This window comes from Halichoerus grypus, chromosome X (assembly GCF_964656455.1).
Source record: "Halichoerus grypus chromosome X, mHalGry1.hap1.1, whole genome shotgun sequence".
NCBI classification, from domain to species: Eukaryota; Metazoa; Chordata; class Mammalia; order Carnivora; family Phocidae; genus Halichoerus; species Halichoerus grypus.
In genome coordinates, this window is record NC_135727.1 from 86,671,526 (window position 1) to 86,679,724 (window position 8,199).

Genomic DNA, 8,199 nt, shown 5'->3' on the forward strand with positions numbered 1-8,199 from the left:
TTTATCTCTTTTTTTCATTGTCCCTTTGTTTTGTTTCTTAAATTTCACATATAAGTGAAATCATATGGTACTTGTCTTTCTCTGGCTGACTTATTTCACATAGCCTAATACTCTCTATCTCCATCTATATCATTACAAATGGCAAGATTTCATTCTTTTTTATGGCTGAATAATATTCCATTGTATATGTATACCATATCTTCTTTTTCCATTCATCTATGGATGGTGAGCTCTTTTATTTTAGAAATTGTTTTAAATTTCTAAGCACTCTTATTCTCCAAAAGTACCTTTTTCATAACATCCTTTTCTGTTTTCTACTTTATAGATGCAATATTTTTTGTGTACATTTGTTTAATAGATCTTTAATGGAGTCTTGGGGATTACATGACAATTGCCAAGCCAGGAAGGAAAATTGTAAATGAATATCAGATATTACCTCTCCAAAAGAATGGCACCCATGCCTCTCTGAATGAGGCTGCATACTGGCTATCCCTATTCTTAGCCCCCAGCACTGATACCATGTGTGGGCAAAGATGATCATCCAACAACTGGATTGTTTTTGGCCATGTGCTGAGATCTCCAGCTCTCACCTTGACATCAGAGAAAGGAGGTCATTATTCTGTTCCCCACTCCCAGGACTACATGAGGCAATCACTATAGTCAGCAGCACATTTCACAGAGTGGATTTTTTTTTAAAGGTTTTATTTATTTATTTGACAGAGAAAGACACAGCAAGAGAGGGAACACAAGCAGGGGGAGTGGGAAAGGAAGAAGCAGGCTTCCCACCGAGCAGGGAGCCCGATGCAGGGCTCAATCCCAGGACCCTGGGATCATGACCTGGGCCGAAGGCAGATGCTTAACTACTGAGCCACCCAGGCACCCTCAGAGTGGATTGTTTTTAACATTAAATAATATATACAGTGGAAATGACAATCCTGTCTAGTTCCTTTTTTACAGTCTTTCCTTGATAGGAGCCAATAGCAGTCCAAGCCGGCATCTTTCTTGATGTGGTCCAAACTGAGTTATCTTCTGTGAGCAAAGGCCTGGGCAAAGATATGCACACGTATCTCTCAGGAACAAATAATTTGCAGGGACAGTCCAGTCCAAACCCTTGTTTGGGATAAAAAACGAACTCAGTGGAAGCATAATGTTGTTAAAGGACACCCACATTATGTCACTGCTCAGAACATTTAATATTTTAATCAGAGTGGATAACATTTGCTGAATGCTTACTCTGTACCTGGCACTTGAATTACCTTCATTTCATGAAGAAAGAAAGTGAGGCTTCCAGGTGTCACTCACTCAGGGTCACAGAGCTAATAAATGGCAGACAGGAAATTGCACCAGGCCTGTCTAACCACAGCCACCCCATGTAAGTGCCACACGGTGTTGTACTCGTTTCCACCAGTCACGTTATGGTTAATGGTGATAGCACAATTCTCTCTAAGATCAGGGGGTGGATACCTGAGGTACCCTAGTCTAAGTAACAAACTTACTCTGGTAAGTTTGCTTCCAAGGTGAATTGATGTCCTTTCCTCTGAAGACAGAAAACTGCTCAGAAGACAGCTTTTATTTTTTTAAACGTGTTTCTTTCAGAAAAACCCTAACACTTTATTTCTAAATTTTAATTTTTCATCAAAGTAATGTTTGCACATGCTTTTAAAAATACAGAATTGCTGAAGAGCTCATAAGAAAACCCAGCAATACGCTGTCTCCTCCCACTGCAAGTCCCTGCTTCCCAGAGGCAACTACATGAAACGATTTTACCAGTCTTTGGCTGTTTCTTCTGGTATTCACCACTCCCAACCCCTTCCCCTTTGTCATCTCTCAGTCAGAGGCTAAGGATCCAGATACTTTCTTAAGCTTCCTTGCAGCTAGAGATGGTTATGTGTCCCAGTTATGGCCATGAGAGTTTGCTGGGGAGGGGGGCTTCTGAAAAGGCTTTTGCTTTCTGAGACACGCAGAGCTGACACTGTCCCTTTCCTTCTTCTCTCTGCCTTGATTAAAGTCTGGAGCTATGACAGCTATCTTGTGACATTGAGGGGATGAACATGAGGATGAAGATGCAACCCATGAAGGAAGAAAAAGTTAGAGCTTGGTTCCCTGATGGCATCATTGAGCAAATGAACCCATGCCACACTGATGTTAATAATAACTTCTCGAAACATAAATAAATGAACAAATAAATAAAGCCATATGTGTTTAAGTCACTGTCAGTTTGGTTTTGTGTTGCTTGTAACAGAAAGGATTTTTAACTGAAAGACCACCATGTTTTTATATGTTTATACTAATATTTCTCTTTTTTATTGAAGTATAGTTGACATACACTGACTATTTCTTAATGTAGCAATTTGAGACTTTATCTCGACATCTCCTTATAGTAGAAGAAGATTTTATCCCCCTCCACACACACATCCCTATATCCCCTCCCTTCACTCGTCCAGTATATTTATATCCCAATTTCTAGTAAATCAGTAGTTGCCACAGAGCCAAGAAATGTACTATAATGACCTGGATTTATTTTGCCTTTTTTTGTGTGTTCCTGAACTTAATAATTGCTTGGTGTTTTTTTTTCATTTGAGATGGGCTCACCCTTAGTTTTTCCCCTTTGTTTCATCAGTTTGTTCATAACGCTATTAGCATCTTTTTTCACAGATGTTCAAGCCTGCCAGCCCATTGATTTAAGAAGAAACCAATAGAAAGTTGATTGGTTGGGAGCCTGTGTAAGACGGAGAGGTTGGTCAAGTCCACTACTAGACTTTCCTTTAAGGTGACTGGGTGGGGACCCGCATATTCTGCTGGAGGACTCCTAAGTCCGGAAAGTGGAGGCTTTGCTCTGGAACTGTTTGATTTCTTTAAGAAACACTATGTATTTTGTTTAAGTGCAGGTGCTTGGCTCTTCTGATTTCTGCTGACAAACATGGGGAAAGGCAGAGGGAGGGTGGGGGAGTCAACTGTTCCAACACATACTTTCAATTTTCCCCCTGTCAGGGGCTCTACATTTCATGCCTACCATCAGGATAGCTCTTCTGTGCCAGAGTCCCACGAAGATTTTGCAGGGTAGACCAGGGCTCTCCTTCACAGGTCCCCCTCCCCCATGGGGACTGTGCCTCTACCCTTCCCTGTCCTGCTTTCTCAGTTACCATTGCTCCAGCCTCTTTCTGCTCCCAGAAAGTTGTTGAAATTTCATCTGCATTGATGGGACCTCCTCCAGCTTTTTTTTTTTTTTTTTAGAGATGGGGGTTTGTACACAATTCCTTTACTCTTATTTTATACGGTCTCAGGAATTAGAGGAAACAGATGTGTTCCACCTTCTTGAATGGAAGTTAGAATCTGAATTTTTAGCTGCCCCACATTATCTGGATATGCCCCAAGTGTGTAGACCAACATTTGTGAACCAATGGTAATGGAAAAGGCTTGTGTTTGGGAATCTGATGCATTTGAGTTTGAATTCTGACTTCTCTGACCTCCTTACTCAAGTCACATCCATGGACCTCGATTTGCTCCTCTACAAAATGGGAATAATATTGCCTACCTGATAGAGTTCTGGGAAGATTTCTTAGCTACTGTGTGTAAAGCATCCAACACAGGCCTTGGCAGACAGTAGGTGCTCAAAATAGGAGCGATCCCTCTTTAATAGAAGTAACTGGTAAATGTGATTGGAAAGATTTGAATTAGGCTTTAGGAGAGCCTCAGACACCAGGACTTATTTTTGTGATGCTTAGGAGCCCTAGCAGGCTTGTAATCAGGAAAGTCACTTGAACCCAAAGAATATGTCAGATTGTTCCCTCAGTCTGGTGTGGGGAGGGAGCTAGAAGCCCTTGGACCAGCAGCTCTTGGGTTAAAATCTTCGTCTGCATCTGAGTTATTTGTAACCCGTTGTCATGGCAACAAGTTTGGCAAGAGAGCCAGTGCTGCAAGCTCCTGACAGTAGGGAGGGGAGGGCAGTGGGAGAAGACGGAAGATTTGGAAGGGGGGTCGTCTGTGACCAGCGCCTCACTTTCCTCTGATTTGTCTGAAGCATTCTGCTGAAGATGAGGGTGAGCATCATCCAGGGACAATCATCAATGGACATTGGAGAGTCTCCTGCTCAATCTCCTGATATTCCAGATATGAAAATAGGCTCAGAGAGGTTCAGCAGCTGGTTCAATGCCACACAGTAAGTCAGGGATGGAAACAGGATTCGAATTTTTTTAAAAAGGACTCAGGGTCATGGAACTAAAGCATAACACACCTGGAGAAGACCTTAGGAAACATTTCATCCACCTTCCCACTAACACACACATGCTTTCATTGTTGTTCATACGGGAAACCTGGGACCCAGAGTGGGTTAGAACTGACTCAGGGTCACACAGCAACTCAGGTGCTGACTTGAGATCAGAACCCAGAGGCCTCAGGCCTCCCAGGCCTGGGTACTTCCTGAGGAAGTGGCTGTCTCGGGTTCATGATTCAGAGAGGCTCTTCACTGCTGCCTGCCAAGATACAGCCTCCCAGGGTAAGATGCACTTAACTGCCTCGGCCTTTGACCCTTTCAAATCCAACACGCATGTATTCAGATCACATTTCCCCTTCCCGCACACCTTCTTCTTCTGCAGGTATGTGTTTCCCTCTGCCGATGGTAATGCTGTTGCACAAATGGCAGCCCAGTCCCACCCCTCCCTGGACAAAACCCACCTGCCACACACCTCCCTCTCCAAATCACCAACAGGGCTAGGCACTTCCTGAGCATTCTTTTATGTGATTCATTCCTCACAGTTATCATTCTCTGCCTCTTAAGTTAGCAAGTGGAAATCTAGCCATTTTTCTTTCTTTCTTTCTTTCTTTCTTTCTTTCTGCAGGCTCCATGCCCGATGTGGGGCTTGAACTCATGACCCTGAGATTAAGAGTCACATGCTCTACTGACTGAGCCAGCTAGGCATCCCCAGCAGGTAGAAATCTAAAGAACCAGAGGAAGATAAAAGTTCACATGGTGAGTCTTAGCCTGAATCCCTCCTTGTCCAAAAAGGTGTTTCTGCCTTTCTATCCCACACTAATTTCTCAGCCCTCAGAGTTCCTCTTGCCATTATCTTTGCCTTAATCATCCCCTTGGCACTTGCACAATACATTTCCCCTGTGTCCTTTGCCTATGTGTATCCCAAACCCTCCTTCTCTCATCAGAGCCAATCCCTCACCAAGTCCAGCTGATTCTCCTTTGTCTCTCAAATCCACCTTTTCCCATCTTCTGCCACTGCCTTGCTTCAGCCTCAACATCCCTCATATGAGCGACCCCAAGTCTATTCCCTGGCTTCCTGCTTCCAGACTGGCCATCTTCAACCTACTATTTTGCAATCAGCAGTGAGAGAGCGGTGATGCAGAAACCGACACATTGCTTTCTTCCTTTATGTCCCCCACCCAAGTAGCATTAAATTTCTAGCTCCTTGTTTGGCAATTAAGGCCATCCAGAGTTCCAACCTCCACCAAACCTCTCCAGCCTCATCTCTTGCTACATTTAGCCTCACACGCTGTGCTCTGACCACTGAACTAACGACAAGTGGTCCTACAATGTACCAGGCTCTCTCTTGTCTAGGTGTCTTTCCGTGGAAGGCCTTTACATTGAATTCCCAAACCTGATGAACTCCAAGTGTCACTTCTTCCAAGCAGCCTACCTTGATTCCCAAGTGGGGTTGGATCCCCTCCTCTGGGCTCCTATGGCCCCCAGAGATCCCCCAATTCCCCTCATGTGGAATTGATGTCTAGTATTCTCTCTCCAAGCAGCTCAGAAGTTCCCTGAAGGCAGGGACTCTGTCTCCAGCAAAGCCCAGCACCTGACCAGTCCCTAGGAAGTGTCAGTGAATATTCATTGCATGCATTCAGGTGAATAAATGGTTGGATGAGGAATGGAATTTGGGTTCAGCCCTGTGGTTGCACACTCTTGCCTCAAAAAGCCTGTGAGATGTCACTAGTTCCTGGCAGGTTCCTCTGGGCTCCAAGGCATGATTTCTCTGGGAAGGGGCGTGGAGTGGGTCAGAAGTTGCAGGGTGAGGCCAAACCAGCCAAGTCCTGAGCCTGAAGGTGAGGCATGTTGGAAGAAAAGAGGTGCAATGTGAGATAGAAAGTGAGGGCGGCCACTGAGGTAGGTGCTATTATTTTCCCTCTTCCTTGTAGGTAAGGAAACTGAGACACAGGGAGTCTTACATGACTTGTCAAAGCCACACAGGTAAATATGGTCCTGCTGGGACTCCAACTCTTTACAACTTCAAGTCACTTTCCCCTTGTCCCCGTCTCTCCCACAATTCACTTTGGAAAACAGGTTTGTAGTAGGTAATGGTGGAGTTGTGCCTCCAACCTGGGTCTTAGAGAAACAATTGTCAAGGCAGAAAAGAAAGAAGAAATCATATCCTGAACACCTACTGTGACCTTAAGCTATGGGGACACGAAAAGGAATGGGGGGATGGGGTGGAAAATGGAGCTTGAACATTTCTTGAGCTTGTTACCTGCTCGGGTCTCTCTGTACATAACCTCTTAACACTTGAAGTAGCTCCTTTATGTGGAAATTATTAATATCATGATTCACCTCTGAAAACCTGATGCTCCTAGAGAGGAAGTGACTTACAAAGTTTAGCCACCTAATAAGTAGCAAGGGCAGGACTTGCGTGGGCGTATCAGGCTCTACAATGAAAGGGGACGAGCAAGGCTCTGAAGCAAATTAGATCATGGCTTTGCAAGGGGCTGGGACAAGAGTGGCCAGGTTGAGAATGGCCCAGAGGGCAGGAGGGACTGGTGGGGGCTGTACTTTGAAAAGGAAGGGTGCACGTACTGCATGGAGCACTGGGTGTTATACGAAAACAATGAATCATGGATCTCTACATCAAAAACTAATAATGTATTGTATGGTGACTAACATAACATAATAAAATTAAATTAAATTAAAAAAAAAAGAAAATGAAGGGTAGAGTTTGGCTCTGGAAGGCCCAGGGCTAGAATTCAAGGCCTAGACTGGGCACTTTCTGTTAAAAAATAGTAAATATGGGTCACCAACTCTTGATTTCAGCTTGGGTCATGATCTCAGGTTTATGAGATCAAGCCCTGCATCGGGCGCCACACTGGGCATGGAGTCTGCTTAAGATTCTATCTCTCCTTCTGCCCCTCCCCCTCTTAAAAAATAAAATAAAAATAATATATATTATTACATATATTATACATATTTAATGCATTATATATAATGGATAGCATAGTATATATAAAAATATATCCTCTATATATACTCTATATATAGATCTATATATTTTAGATAGATTTATATATTTTATATAGATCTATATATGGAGAGAGGGAAAATTTTGTGACGCTAAATGTAAAACTCATGAAATATATCTAAATGTGTTTTTTGGGGGGGGACAGGAGTGAAAATGGTCTATGGAAATTCTGCAGAATAAATAAATAAGACAAACAAATAAAGGAATCAAGACAGGAGCCTGGAAGGAACCAATGAATACAATGTGCCTGATCTGAGGTCATGAGTGACCTTACCCATTACACAGAAGTCCAAAAACAACAAAATTAATCTACGTCTCTCCAAAGTAATACATGTTCATTGATGAAAATTTGGGGGGAAAATATACCTTACCACTCAAACACAACCACTGTTAGCATCTTGGGTGTATTTTGGCTTATTTTAGGCCTTACAAAAATAAAAAGAAGAAACTATTTCAGATCATGCTGCATAGTCATTTATATATTGCTATTTTTTCAAACATTTTCCAATTAAAATTCTTTACAAACTTTTAAATGCCTACAAAAATTCTATTGAGTGGATATACTTAGGGAATTCCTTTCTCCATGGTTTTTTTTTTTTTACACTCCTATAGAGTATTTTAATTTTTAAAACATTTTTATTATTGAAGTATAGTTGATATACCATGTTCTATTAGTTTTAGGTGTACAACATAGTGATTAGACTATCCTATACATTTTTAAAGATTTATTTATTTAGTTTTAGAGAGAGAGAGAGCACAAGTGGGAGGGGCAGAGGAAGAGGGAGAGATAAACTTCAAGCAGACTCCGAGCTGAGCACAGAGCCCCACATGGGGCTCGATCCCACGACCCTGAGATCATGATCTGAGCTGAAACCAAGAGCTGGGCACTTGCCTGACTGCCACCCAGGCACCCCTCGACTATGCTATACATTATATAACACTCACCACCATGGTTACCATCTGT